The sequence below is a fragment of the Saimiri boliviensis genome, chromosome 21 (genome assembly GCF_048565385.1).
Source record: "Saimiri boliviensis isolate mSaiBol1 chromosome 21, mSaiBol1.pri, whole genome shotgun sequence".
In the NCBI taxonomy this organism is placed as follows: domain Eukaryota; kingdom Metazoa; phylum Chordata; class Mammalia; order Primates; family Cebidae; genus Saimiri; species Saimiri boliviensis.
Window position 1 is genome coordinate 13,402,836 of NC_133469.1, and position 14,109 is coordinate 13,416,944.

Below are 14,109 nucleotides of genomic sequence, written 5' to 3' on the forward strand. Positions count from 1 at the left end.
CCCTCCCACAACCCCGCTTTTATTCCGTAAGCATAGAGGGTGGCCACTGTTCACTTAAACAATACCCTGGGAGTGGGAGTTTGTTGCTGGTCAAAACGATGAACGCATCCCGGTATGGTCCAAGAGCTGTTTGCAGACACAGTAGGCTGCTGGGGAGGGGTAAAGGAGAAGGGTCCGAGGGCTTTGATGGTGGGGACGGGATCGTAGCTGCGTGGGCTGGGGAGGGCTCCTACTGGACCTGGGAGTCTCTGAAGCCAGAGCAAATTAATGGGTTTCCCCCGCACACCAAGGGATGGATTAATCCAAATGATTATGGGAGGAAGGGGGAGGAGGAGCCCAAGACCGTGTCAGTTGCCTTCTTTCCGGGCTTATCTCCTTGGCACAGGCGGGGAAGGGAAGCAGTAGGGGGCCAGGTTAGTTCAAAAGGTCAAGGTTCTTCTTTTGATGGTGGCAGTTCTCTGAAGTTTCGTCATTTGAAAACACCGCATTCTGGTGGCTTTGTTTTGGTTATTTTCAAAGACAACTCGGGTTCCCATTAAGACCTGGTTGGGTTGGCCGGGCGCGGTGGCTCATGCCTGTAATCCCAGCACTTTGGGAGGAAGAGGCGGGTGGATCACGAGGTCAGAAGTTCCAGACCAGCCTGGCCAAGATGGTGAAACCCCGTCTCTACCAAAAATACAAAAATTATCCGGGCGGGGTGGCACGCGCCTGTAATCCAAGCTACTCAGGAGGCTGAGGCGGGAGAATCGCTTGAATCCTGGAGGCGGAGGCGGCAGTGAGTCAAGATCGCGCCATTGCACTCTAGCTTGGGCGACAGAGTGAGACTCCGTCTCAAAAAAAAAAAAAAAAATAGACCGCGTTGGGTTAATACGCACCCAAATAGCCACCCCCTTATCCGAGATGTTCCACCCTGAGACTTCAGAGCCGTGTCACCCCGCCCCCCACCCCAGGTCCGTGCGTGTCTTAAGACTGGATGAATCCAAAGACACGACGATGAATAATTTTATTTGCACTGCGCTTTACAGTTGGCAAAGTGCTCCCCACCGGTTTTTTGGATCCTTGGCGCCTCCTGCCCGTGATCACTATCCCCATCACCCCTATTTTTCCGCGGAGGCCCGGGACTTGGAAGGATGGCTTGGGGGCGGGGTACTGTGAGGCTCAGCTCCCTGACACCTGGACCCTTCATTTCATTTTGTAACTCTCATGTCCTTTCTCCCCGCCCATCCCAGTGACCTGTAAATTCCCGGAACTGAAGCCAGAACGCTGGAAAGGGGTCGCCTCGGGTCGCAGGAGCTTCCAGCTAGTGGACGCTCCTTCTCCCGCCAGGCGGCAAGATTCACCGCCCCTTCCCCAGTTCTGGGGAGTTGGAGGGGAAGGAAAGGGGTTCCCTGGGAGCTTGGGTGCAGAGGCCGAAGCCGGGGAGGGCAAGAAGAGGAAAGGATGCGTTCAGATTGGCTTGGCCTCGCCTCGAGGACACTGCTGGGTTGGGGGACTTCACTCCAGCCAGACCCCTACTGGGCACCCAGGCAGGCGGCTCGCAGGTCCCCAACGGCCGCAGAGCAGCCTTCCAGCCGGCGGACTGCGCAACTTCCTCCGCCCCCTTTAACGTGAGGCTCTTGAAACCCCACGAACGGCGGAACCGCGACAACTGCTCCTGGGAAATGTAGTCCCCGGAGCCGCGCCCCCTACCTGCGACCCACGGCGGCCTCCGCGCCGCCCGGGCGTGGGGAGGGGGTCGGACAGTCGCCGTGCCGAGGCGCGGGGAGGGGTCCAGGCCGTGCCGTGGAGCAGGGAGGGTTCCCCGCTGTCGCTCTCGGGCTTCAGTTCTTCCACCTGCCAAGGCTCTACCTGCCTGTGGGGTTAGTGTGCGGGAAAATGAAGTCCTGCGTGGAAAAGTGTAAATCGCATTAGAATGCCAGGGGTCGTGTCCTTACTAATGGGTGTGTGTATGTGTGCGCGTGGGCACGTGCCTGAGCCTTTGGCACGTGACATCTCCATGTTACAGACAGGAAGCCCCCACCCCCACCCCTATGTTTAATGACTTGCCCAGGGCTGATAGACTCCCAAGGCAGTGCCCTATTCGCTGCACCACCTTTGGTCTTGTGGCACGCTGGGCTTTGGAATCCTAATGCATTCCTTAATATGTGCCAGGCACTGGGATGGGCGCTGGGATATGGCCATCAACCAAAGTGACAAGAGATTCCTGCCCTTGTGATGCTGAGGTTCCCTGGAAAAGATAAATACACAACAGACTACATAAAGAAGTAAACTATATAGTATGCTGGAAAATGGTAATTGCAGAGAAACAATTGGAGCAGGGTAGGGGGATGCTGGCAGTGCCGAATGGAGGCAGTTTCAGTTGTATTTTGTTGTTGTTGTTTGCTCTTTGTTCGAGGAGTCTCACTCTTGTTGCCCAGGCTGGAGTGCACTGGCACGATCTCGGCTCACTGCAACTCCGCCTCCAGGTTCAAGAGATTCTCCTGCCTCAGCCTCCTGAGTAGCTGGGATTGCAGGCGCGCCACCACACCTGGCTAATTTTTTGAACTTTTTTCTTTTTTTTTTTTTTTACCTGTTCAGAGAGAATAACTAATTTTTATATTTTTGTGCAGAAGGGGGTTTCACCATGTTGGCCTTGGTTTGCAATTTTAAATAAAGGTGGTCAGGGAAGCCTCATTAAAAAGCTGACATTTGAGCACACCTTTGAAGGAGGTAAGGGAGGGAGCCATTCTTATTCTTAAAGGAAGAATCTTGCGAGCAGAGGGAAGCGCCTGTACAAAGGCCCTGTGGCAGGAGTGTGCAGAGTGGCCAAATCAAGGACAGGGAGAGGAAGTGCATTTCCAAAGGGAAAAGGGTGTGGGGAAGTTAGGAGGTGAACTTCATGTAGGGTGTTGTGGGCCATTGTAGGGACTTGACTTCTTTTTTTTTTTTTAGACAGCGTCTCACTCTGTCACCAAGGCTGGAGAGCAGTGACGCGGTATCAGCTCAATGCAACCTCCAACTCCTGGATTCAAGTGATTCTCCTGCCTCGGCCTCCTGAGTAGCTGGGATTATAGGCACATGCCACCAGTCCTGGCTAATTTTTGTGTTTTTAGTAGAGACAAGGTTTCACCATGTTGGTCAGGCTGGTCTCAAACTCCTGACCTCGTGATCTGCCTGCCTCGGCCTCCCAAAGTGCTGGGATTACAGGCATGAGTGAGCCACCGCGCCTGGCTGGTAGTTGGGCTTTTATGCTGAGTGAGCTGGGAGGCATTGGAGAGTTTTGAGCACACCGGTGATCTGACCCATGATACACAGGCAAGCAGTCAACTCTTGTTGCTGTGTGAGGAGGAGGCTGCAGAGGGGAAGGGAAGAAGCAGGTGAGGAGGCTGTTGCTGTCCTCCCGTCAGAGATACTGGTGGTTTGGCCCAGGTGGTCACAGTGGAGGCAGTGATGAAAGGGAGTGGGGCAGATAGGAGAGGATGGAGCACTGGGCATGGGGACACCGATGAGAGACCGTAGGGATGAAATGGAAGCATCAGCAAGGGGCACCCAAAAGGAGCAACAGTGAGGTGGGAGGGAAACGAGCGGAGGGCACGTTCCCGGAAGCCAGTGAGGAAGGAGAGTGTACGGAGGAGGAGGGAGAGGCCAGCTGTGTCAAATGCCACCAGCCAGGGCAGCAAAGACCATTTGTCATTCATCCTTGAAGAGTGGCGGTTGCCCTGATCTGGAAAATGAAAATGTTTGACCAGAGGACTCCGGGAGCCCCTGCAACTCTCTGGGACTCACAGCAAAGGCTTTTCGGGTCACAGATTCAGCCTCCGGCTTTTATTAATTATTTATTAATTATTTATTATTTACTTATTTTGAGACAGAGTTTCACTCTTGTGTCCAGGCTGGAGTGCAATGGTGAGATCTCGGCTCACGGCAGCCTCCACCTCCTGGGTTCAAGTGATTCTCCTGCCTCAGCATCCCAAGTAACTGGGATTATAGGCACGTGCCACCACGCCCGGCTAATTTTGTATTTTTAGTAGTGATAGGGTTTCTCCATGTTGGCCAGGCTGGTCTCAAACTCCCAACCTCAGGTGATCCACCTGCCTCAGCCTCCCAACGTGCTGGGATTACAGGCGTGAGCCACTGTGCCCAGCTTTATTATTTTTGAGATGGAGTCTTGCTCTGTCACCCAGGCTGCAGTGAAATGGTGTGATCTTGGTTCACTGCAACGTCTGCCTCTTGGGTTCCAAGGATTCTCCTGACTCAGCCTCCGGAGTAGCTGGAATTACGGAAGCCTGCCACCACGCCCGGCTAATTTTTGTATTTTTTCTGGAGACAGGATTTCAGTATGTTGGCCAGGCTGGTCTCAAACTCCTGACCTCAAGCGATCCACCTGCCTTGGCCTCCCAAAGTGCTGGGATTACAGGTGTGAGCCACCCCGCCCAGCCCCTTGTACTACCTTTTGCCCCCTTCTCACTACTGAATTTGACTAGTCTTAAAAAAAAAATGGTTCAGATGCATCCCACTACTCAGTATGTAACCAAAAGAAAGGAAATCAGCATATCTGTACTCACATGTTAATTGCAGCACCATTCACAATAGTCAAAATATGGAGTCCACCCAGGTACCTCTCAATGGATGAAATGGAAATGTGGTATATAAACAAAGGGAATATGATTCAGCCACAAATAAGAATGAAATCCTGTTATTTGCAGCAACATGGATGGAACTGAAGGTCATCATATTACCGAAATAAGCCAGGCACAGAAAGACAAATATTGCATGTTCTCACTCATATGTGGAAGCTAAAAAAAAGTGGATTGTGGCCGGGCGTGGTGACTCAGGCCTGTAATCTCAGCATTTTGGAAGGCCGAGGCAAGTGGATCACCCGAAGTCAGGAGTTCCAGATCAGCCTGGCCAACGTGGTGAACCCCCAGCTCTACTAAAATACAAAAAATGTGCTGGGCGTGGTGGCAGGCACCCATAATCCCAGCTAGTTGGGAGGCTGAGGCAGGGAGAATCGCTTGAACCCGGGAGGTGGAGGTTGCAGTGAGCTGAGATGGCGCCATTGCACTCCAGCCTGGGTAACAGAGCGAGACTCTGTCTGAAAAAAAAAAAAAAAAAAAAAAGAAAAAGAAAAAAAGTGGATCTCATGGAGATGGAGAGCAGATTGGTGGTTACCAGAGGCCAGGAAGGATAGCAAGGAGAGGAGGGAGAAGAGAAGCTGATCAACAGGGACAATATACAGTTAGCTAGAAGAAATAAGACATAGTGTTCCATTGGTCAGTAGGGTGACTGCAGTTAACCATAACCCACTGTATACTTCAAAATAGCTACGGGAGAATAATTCACATGTTCCCAGCACAAAGAGAAAATAAATGTGTGTTTTTAAAGATGGGGTTTCACCATGATGGCCAGGCTGGTATTGAACTCCTGACCTCAGGTGATCCACCCACCTTGGCCTCCCAAAGTGCTAGGATTACAGGCGTGAGCCACCGCACCTGGCCAGAAAAAAAATAAATGTTTAAGGTGATAGATATCTCAATTCTTCTAATTTGGTCATTACACTTTATATGAATAAACTGTCTGTCACTCCTATCTCAGGTGAGCAGCAGCTATCTGAGGCCAGTAGCACAGGAATAAGAAAAACTTACCAAGATAATTGTAGGTAAAGAAAGGCACATTTATGGCTGGGCGCGGTGGCTCAAGCTTGTAATCCCAGCACTTTGGGAGGCCGAGGCGGGTGGATCACAAGGTCAAGAGATCGAGACCATCCTGGTCAACATGGTGAAACCCCGTCTCTACTCAAAATACAAAAAATTAGCTGGGCATGGTGGCACATGCCTGTAATCCCAGCTACTCAGGAGGCTGAGGCAGGAGAATTGCCCGAACCCAGGAGGCGGAGGTTGCGGTGAGCCGAGATTGCGCCATTGCACTCCAGCCTGGGTAACAAGAGCGAAACTCCGTCTCAAAAAAAAAAGAAAGGCACATTTATTAGAGAAGGTTATGAAAATATGTTGTGCCTGGGGCAATGGCTCACACCTGTAATCCCCAGCACTTTGTGAGGCCAAGGCAGGCAGATCACCTGAGGTCAGGAGTTGGAGACCTGCCTGGTCAACAAGGCAAACTCTGTCTCTACTAAAAATACTAAAACTTAGCCAGGCGTGGTGCCACTTGCCTGTAGTCCCAGCTACTCGGGAGACTGAGGCAGGAGAATCACTTGAGCCTGGGAGGCAGAGGTTGCAGTGAGCCAAGATTGCACCATTGCACTCCAACCCAGGTGACATGGTGAGATGTCATCTCAAAAAAGAAAAAGAAATGCTTGCAAGTTTGCAACAGGCAGCACAGCAGAGAAAGGGCTGTTTGCAAGGAGAGAAAGGCTTGCTGGGGATGGTGCAGGATGGCGCTGTGCTGTGTGCTGGAGAGGGCTTTGTGTGGTACTGAGGTTGCAGTGAGCTGGCGATTTTCGGTCTGCTGAGGGTCTAGGGATAGCTGAGTGCAGGAAGACTGTGAGTTACTTGTGCAGGAGGGCCTGTGTTCTGGACCATGAAGAAAGGCAGACAGAGCTTATCTGCTTTCTCCTTTTGCTTTCTCAGTCCCACCTGACCAACTCCCCCTTCCTAATTAGGACTCTGCAACCCCCTCTCATGGCCCCTGTTCCTTTCCTTCTAAGCACTTTTCACAAAATTGGACTTTACAATGACAGCAGTGCCCAACTTCCCCGCTAGAGACTGAGCACGTGTCTGTTCTGTTCACACCCAGCACCCAGCAAGTAAACAATCTGCACCTGCCTGGGCCTCTCCCGCCTCCAAAGGGCTTTGACTTCCACACTTTGAGTCAAGATTTACACTCTGTGAGATGGACAGAACAAATCCCAGCTCTGAGGGAGGCAGAGGTGGGAGGATAGCTTGAGCCCAGGAGTTTGAGACCTGCCTGGGCAATATATCGAGACCCCATTCTCCACAAAAAGGAAGACAACAAAAAGACACCCCCCCCCCCCCGAAAAAAATGGCAAGAGAGAAAGAAGGTTGCTCATTACCCAGCCTGGAGATGGGAGGTGATCCTGGATTACTCTGGTGGACCCAGTGGAATCACAGAGATCCTTTTTCTTTTCTTTTTTTGATGGAGTTTCACTCTCGTTGCCCAGGCAGGAGTGCAAAGGCGCAATCTCGGCTCACCGCAACCTCTGCCTCCCCGGTGCAAGCAATTCTCCTGCCTCAGCCTCCTGAGTAGCTGGGATTACAGGCATGTGCCACCATGTCCAGCTAATTTTGTATTTTCAGTAGAGGTGGGGTTTCTCCGTGTTGGTCAGGCTGGTCTCTGGACCTCAGGTGATTCACCTGCCTTGGCCTCCCAAAATGCTGGGATAGCAGGTGTGAGCCTCCACCTGGCCAAGGATCCTTAAATGGGAGAGAGGGAGGCACCAGAGATGGTGTCCTGAGAAAAACCTGCCCACTACTGCTGACGTTAAGATGGAAGGACCCATAAGCCCAGGAAACAGGCAGCTTCTGAAAGCCAGAAAAAAAGGCAAAAACCAGACCCTTCCTTAGAGCCGGTAGAAGGAATGTGTACCTGCTGCCTTGTTGATTTTAATTCAGTAAAACTCATTTTGGACTTCTGACCTCCAGCTCTGTAGTATGATAAATGTGTGTGTTTCTGCCACTGAGTTTGGGGTAACTGGTTATAGTAGCAGCGGGAAAAGAATCTGCTATGGTTGATGGAGGCTTGAATTGTTTCCAGTCTCTTCTCTGGAGTTCGAGACCAGCCTGGCCAATATAGTGAAACCCTGTCTCTACTAAAAATACAAAAATAAGCCAGGTGTGGTGGCAGGTGCCTGTAATCCCAGCTACTCTGGAAGCTGAGGCAGGAGAATTGCTTGAACCTGGGTGGCAGAGATTACAGTGAGCTGAGATTGCACCACTGCACTCCAGCCTGGTCAACAGAGTAAGACTCTGTCTAAAAAAAAAAAACCAAAAAACAAAACGGGCCAGGCACGGTGGCTCACGCCTGTAATCCCAGCACTTTGGGAGGCCAAGGCAGACGGATCATGTGAGGTCAGGGGTTCGAGACCAGCCTGGCCAACATGGTGAAACCCCGACTCCACTAAAAAAATACAAAATTAGTCGGGTGTGATGGCATATATCTGTAATCCCAGGTATTCAGGAGGCTGAGACAGGAGAATCCCTTGAACCTGGGAGATGGAGCTGCAGTGATCTGTGATTGCACCACTGCACTCCAGCCTGGGCAAGACACAGAAAGACTCTGCCTCAAAACAAAACAAAAAATAAAGATAGTGGGCTTTCTGTCCTGCCCTGGCCACTGGCTGTCCTGGTTCCTCCTCCTCTTTGACAGCCTCACCCTGTGGAAGCTGACCTCTCATCTGCTTCTCCCAAGTTAGGAAAACAATTGCCATCCCACGTGGCTTGGAAGTCAAATGAACAGAAAGACAAACACACATTTCCAGACAAAGAAATAAAAATTCAGGTGACACTTTAATAGTTTAACTGATCTAATTGAACTAATTTCCAACTTTCTTTTTGTGTTTTTTTTTTTTTTTTTTTTTTTTTTTTTTGAGATGGAATCTTGCTCTGTCGCCAGGCTGGAATGCAGTGGCGCGATCTTGGCTCACTGCAACCTCTGCCTCCTGGGTTCAAGTGATTCTCCTGCCTTAGCCTCCCTAGTAGCTGGGATTACAGGCGTGTGCCACCATGTCTGGCTAATTTTTGTATTTTTAGTAGAGACCAGGTTTCATCATGTTGGCCAGGTTGGTGTTGAACTCCTGACCTCAGATGATCTGCCCGCCGCAGCCTCCCAAAGTTGCATCCAGCCTTGTTTGTGTTTCTTAAGACAGGGTTCTCGGCTGGTATTCGTGTGCCTGTAATCCCAGCTACTTGGGAGGCTGAGGCAGGAACATCTCTTGAACCCAGGAGACAGAGGTTGCAGCGAACTGAGATTGTGCCATTGCGCTCCAGCCTGGGGGACAGGTAGAGACTCTGTCTCAAAAAAAAAAAAAAAAAAAAGAAAGAAAGAAAGAAAGAAGGAAGGAAAGATAGAGTCTTCTCTTGGAGCCCCAACTGGAGTGCAATTATGGCTACTGCATCCTTTAACTCCAGGGCTCAATCAATCCTCTTACCTCAACCTCCCAAATAGCTGGGACTACAGGCGCAGGCCGCCACACCTGGCTAATCTGAGTGTGTTTTGTAGAGACAGTGTTTCCCCATGTCATCCACATTGGTCTCAAACTGTTGGGCTCAAGTGATCCTCCCACCTTGGCCTCCCAAAGCGTTGGGATTACAGGTGCAAGCCACAGTGCCCAGCCATTTCCAAGTTTTAAAGCAACAGAAGGTACCAGCATGGCACAGACAGAGGGTTTTGACCCCACAGACACAGTTTAGCCTCCTGCATGGACGGTAGCCTTTGGAAGGCCATGTGGCTCTCACACAGAAGGGGAGGCTGCAGGTGCAGACGCTGAAGACTGACAAAAGGAAGCTAAGAACAATATGGGAGGCTCATTTTTTTATAAATTAAGGATATTAGAGAACGACATATAGATATATAATAGTAGTTCCCATTTATTGAGCAGTTACTGTCTGCCTACACTGTGCTAAAAGTGATCTATCCGTAGGTATTAACACATTTGGTCTTTTGCTGTTGTTATCACCTTGTTTGATGGGTGAGGAAGGAACTTACCTCAGGCAGTCTAATTCCATGCTCTTTATCTTATTTATTTATTTATTTATTTATTTTTGAGACAGAGGTTCACTCTTGTTGCCCAGGCTGGAGTGCAATAGCATGGTCTCAGCTCACTGCAACCTCCATTTCCTGCGTTCAAGCTGTCCTCCTGCCTCAATTTCCCAAGTAGCTGGGATATAGGCATCTACCACCATACCTGGCTAATTTTTGTATTTTAAGTAGAGACGGGGTTTTGCTATATTGGCCAGGCTAGTCTTGAACTCCTGACCTTAAGTGATCCACCCACCTTGGCCTATGAAAGTGCTGAGATGACATGCGTGAGCCACGGTGCCTGGCCTTTTTTTAGTTTATTTGTTTTTGACAGAGGGTCTCAATCTGTCACCAAGGCTGAAATATGGATCATGACTCATGCAACCTTGAACTCCTGGGCTCAAGTGATCCTCCTGCCTCAGCCTCCTGAGTACCTGGGACCACAGGTGCGCATCACTATGCTCAGATAATTTTTAAAATTTCTATAGAGATGGGGGCCTCACTATATTGCCCAGGCTAGTCTTGAACTCCTGGCCTCAAGCGGTCCTCCCGCCTTGGCCTCCCACAGTTCTGGGATTACAGGCATGCGCCACTGAACCTGGCCTAATTTTTGTATTTTTGGTAGAGAGGAGGTTTCACCATATTGGCCAGGCTGGTCTTGAACTCCTGACCTCAAGTGATCCACCTGTCCCAGCCCCCACAAAGTGCTGGGATTACAGGCATGAGCCACTGTGCCCAGCTTGGCATCATTTTCCTTTCAGGGAGCTGAGCTCCTGGGATGAACTGAGAGGACTGTAGTGCCGGGGCCCACGCAGTGCACCACTAGGTCTTGCAGAGTAGGACTGGCCTCCTTTGGACAGAGTGAGCTCCTGGAGTTCCCAGACTATTCTGGAAGAGGCCTCAAGAGGGAGATGCTGGGCTTTTTAACAATAAATGCATGAGGATGCGGTAGAGATTGGTTCAAAAAAAGTCACCACAGCACAGCGGCTGGGCTGTTCTCCAGGCTGGTTAAGCGGCCCGTGAGTGTGTGTGCATGTGTGGACACTCCATGTTATCGGTGATGATTTTCTCTGAAAAATGGATTTGGGTCACGGTGCACTGTTATGTTTTACTTTATACACTTTTTTTTTTTTTTTTTTTTTGAGACGGAGTCTCTCTCTGTCACCCAGGCTAGAGTGCAATGGTGCAATCTTGGCTCACTGCAACCTTTGCCTGGTGGGTTCCAGTGATTCTTGTGCCTCAGCCTCCCAAGTAGCTGGGATTACAGGCACACACCACCATGCCTGACTAATTTTTGTATTTTTAATAGAGACAGGATTTCTTTTTTTCTTTTTTTTTTTTTTTTGAGACGGAGTTTCACTCTTGTTACCCAAGCTGGAGTGTAATGGCGCAATCTAGGCTCACCGCAACCTCCGCCTCCTGGGTTCAGGCAATTCTCCTGCCTCAGCCTCCTGAGTAGCTGGGATTACAGGCACGAGCCACCATGCCCAGCTAATTTTTTGTATTTTTAGTAGAGACGGGGTTTCACCACGTTGACCAGGATGGTCTCGATCTCTTGACCTCGTGATCCACCCGCCTCCGCCTCCAGAAGTGCTGGGATTACAGGTGAAAGCCACCGCCACATGTATTACTTTTTTTTTTTTTTTTTGAGACAGGGTCTCTCTCACTCCAGTTGCCCAAGCTGGAGTACAGTGGCTTGGCTCACTGCAGCCTCTACCTCCCAGGCTCAGGTGATTCTCCCACCTCAGCCTGCCAAGTAGTTAGGACTTACAGGCAGGCACACGCAACCACGCCTGGCTAATTTTTCGTATTTTTAGTAGAGACGGAGGTTTCATCATGTTGTCAAGGCTGGTCTTGAACTCCTGGACTCAAGTGATCCGCCTGCCTCAGCCTCCCAAAGTGCTGGGATTACAGGCATGAACCGCCTCACCTGGCTAGCAATGTCATCTTTTTCCCCATTCAGATGAAGATCTTGAGAGGCGATCATGGTGCTGGCCAGCTTGACTGCAGACAGAAATCCCATACCTGGCCACAGGGGTAGGTGTCAGATCAACCTACTCAGATGACAATTTGCCATGAGAAATCAAGAGCATTGCTATCCTAGCACTTTAGGAGGCCGAGGTGGACGATCACTTGAGGTCAGGAGTTCGAGACCAGCCTGGCCAACATAGTGAAACCCTGCCTTACTAAAAATACAAAAATGAGCCAGGCATGATGGCAGGTGCCTGTAATCCCAGGTACTCGGGAGGCTGAGAATCTCTTGAACCCAGGAGGTGGAGGTTGCAGTGAGCAGAGACCGAACTATTGCACTCCAGCCCGGGCGACAGAGAGAGATTCCATCTCAAAAAAAAGATGAATGAATGAATGAAATAGAGTTCCTGACACAGAGTAAGTGCTGCAGTTTAACTGTTAGCTGTTTTCATCATTGGTATTTCAGACTCCTGGACAGAAATGACATGTTTACCCACAAGGCAGCAGAGACCTGTGACCACGTTAAGTGTCTTTGTTTTGGCTAACCTTTATATCCACTGTGGAGCGGTGGATTTTCTTCTGCTGATCCAAAGCTTTCACTGGCAGTTCCACGTGACTTTGCTTGAGTGTTTACTGTTTAATTTTTTTTTTTTTTTTTTTTTTTTTTTTTTTTTTTTGAGACGGAGTTTCGCTGTTGTTACCCAGGCTGGAGTGCAATGGCGCGATCTCGGCTCACCGCAACCTCCGCCTCCTGGGTTCAGGCAATTCTCCTGCCTCAGCCTCCTGAGTAGCTAGGATCACAGGCACACACCACCATGCCCAGCTAATTTTTTGTATTTTTAGTAGAGACGGGGTTTCACCATGTTGACCAGGATGGTCTCGATCTCTTGACCTCGTGATCCACCCGCCTCGGCCTCCCAAAGTGTTGGGATTACAGGCTTGAGCCACCGCGCCCGGCCTTGTTTAATTTTTTTAAATTAATTTTTAATTTTTTTTTTGAGACGGAGTTTCACTCTTGTTGCCCAGGCTAAGGTGCAGTGGCATGATCTCAGCTCACTGCAACCTCCACTTCCTGGCTTCAAGTGATTCTCCTGCCTCAGCTGCCCAAGTAGCTGGGATTATCGGCGCCTGCCATCATGCCCGGCTAAATTTTTTTTGTATTTTTAGTAGAGACAGGGTTTTACCCTGTTGGCCAGGCTGGTCTTGAATTCCTGACCTCAGGTGATCCACCCACCTTGGCCTCCCAAAGTGCTGGGATTACAGATATGAGCCACCGTGCCTGATCTATTTTAAATTTATTAATATTATTTTTGAGACAGGGTCTCGCTCTGTTGCCAAGGCTGGAGGGCAGTGGTGCATGTAACCTTCAAGTGTAACCTTGAACTCCTGGCTCAAGCGATCCTCTTGTCTTAGCCGCCCAAAGTGTTGGGATTACAGGCTGGAGCCACTGTGTGCAGGCTTAAAGTGGTTGGTTTGTTTTGAGACAAGGTCTCTGTGTTGCCCAGGCTGGAGTGCAGTGGTGCAATCATGGCTCACTGCAGCCTCAAATTCCCAGGCTCAAGCAATCCTCCCACGTCAGCCTCCTACCTAGTCGCTGGAACCACAGGCATGCCACCATGCCCAGCTAATTTTTTCTATTTTTTTGTGGAGACAGGATCTCACTATATTGCCTAGGCTTCAGCCCTTCAGCCCTAAGTTGTTTTTGTTTTTGTTTTTGTTTTTTTCATAAAATGGAGTTTCACTCTTGTCGCTCACCCAGGCGGGAGTGCAGTGGTGTGATCTCGGTTCACCGCAACCTCCGCCTCCAGGGTTCAAGTGACTCTCCTGCCTCAGCCTCCCGAGTAGCTGGTATTACAGGTGCCCGACACCACGCCTGGCTAATTGTTATATTTTTAGTAGAGATGGGGTTTCACCATGTTGGCCAGGCTGGTGTCGAACTCCTGATCTCAGGTGATCCACCCACCTCAGCTTCCCAACGTGCTGGGATTGAGCCATGGTGCCGACCCCTCCTCAGTCTTTCTAGTAGCTGGGACCACAGCTGCACCACCGTGCCTGGCTAAAAAAAAAAAGCCTTTTCGGCTGGGCACAGTGGCTCATGCCAGTAATCCCAGCACTTTGGGAGGCCACGGCAGGCAGATCATGAGGTCAAGAGATTGAGACCATCCTGGCCAACATGGTGAAACCCCGTCTCTAAAAAATTAGTGGGCATGGTGGTGCACATCTGTAGTCCCAGCTGCTCAGGAGGCTGAGGCAGGAGAATCACTTGCACCCAGGAGGAGGAGATTGCAGTGAGCCGAGATCATGCCACTACCTGGCAACAGAGTGAGACTTCATCTCAAAAACGAAAACAACTTTTCTGCAGATGAGATCTCACTATATTGCCCAGGGCCATGTTAAACTCCTGGCCTCAAACGATCCTCCCAACTCGGACTCCGAGTGTGCTGA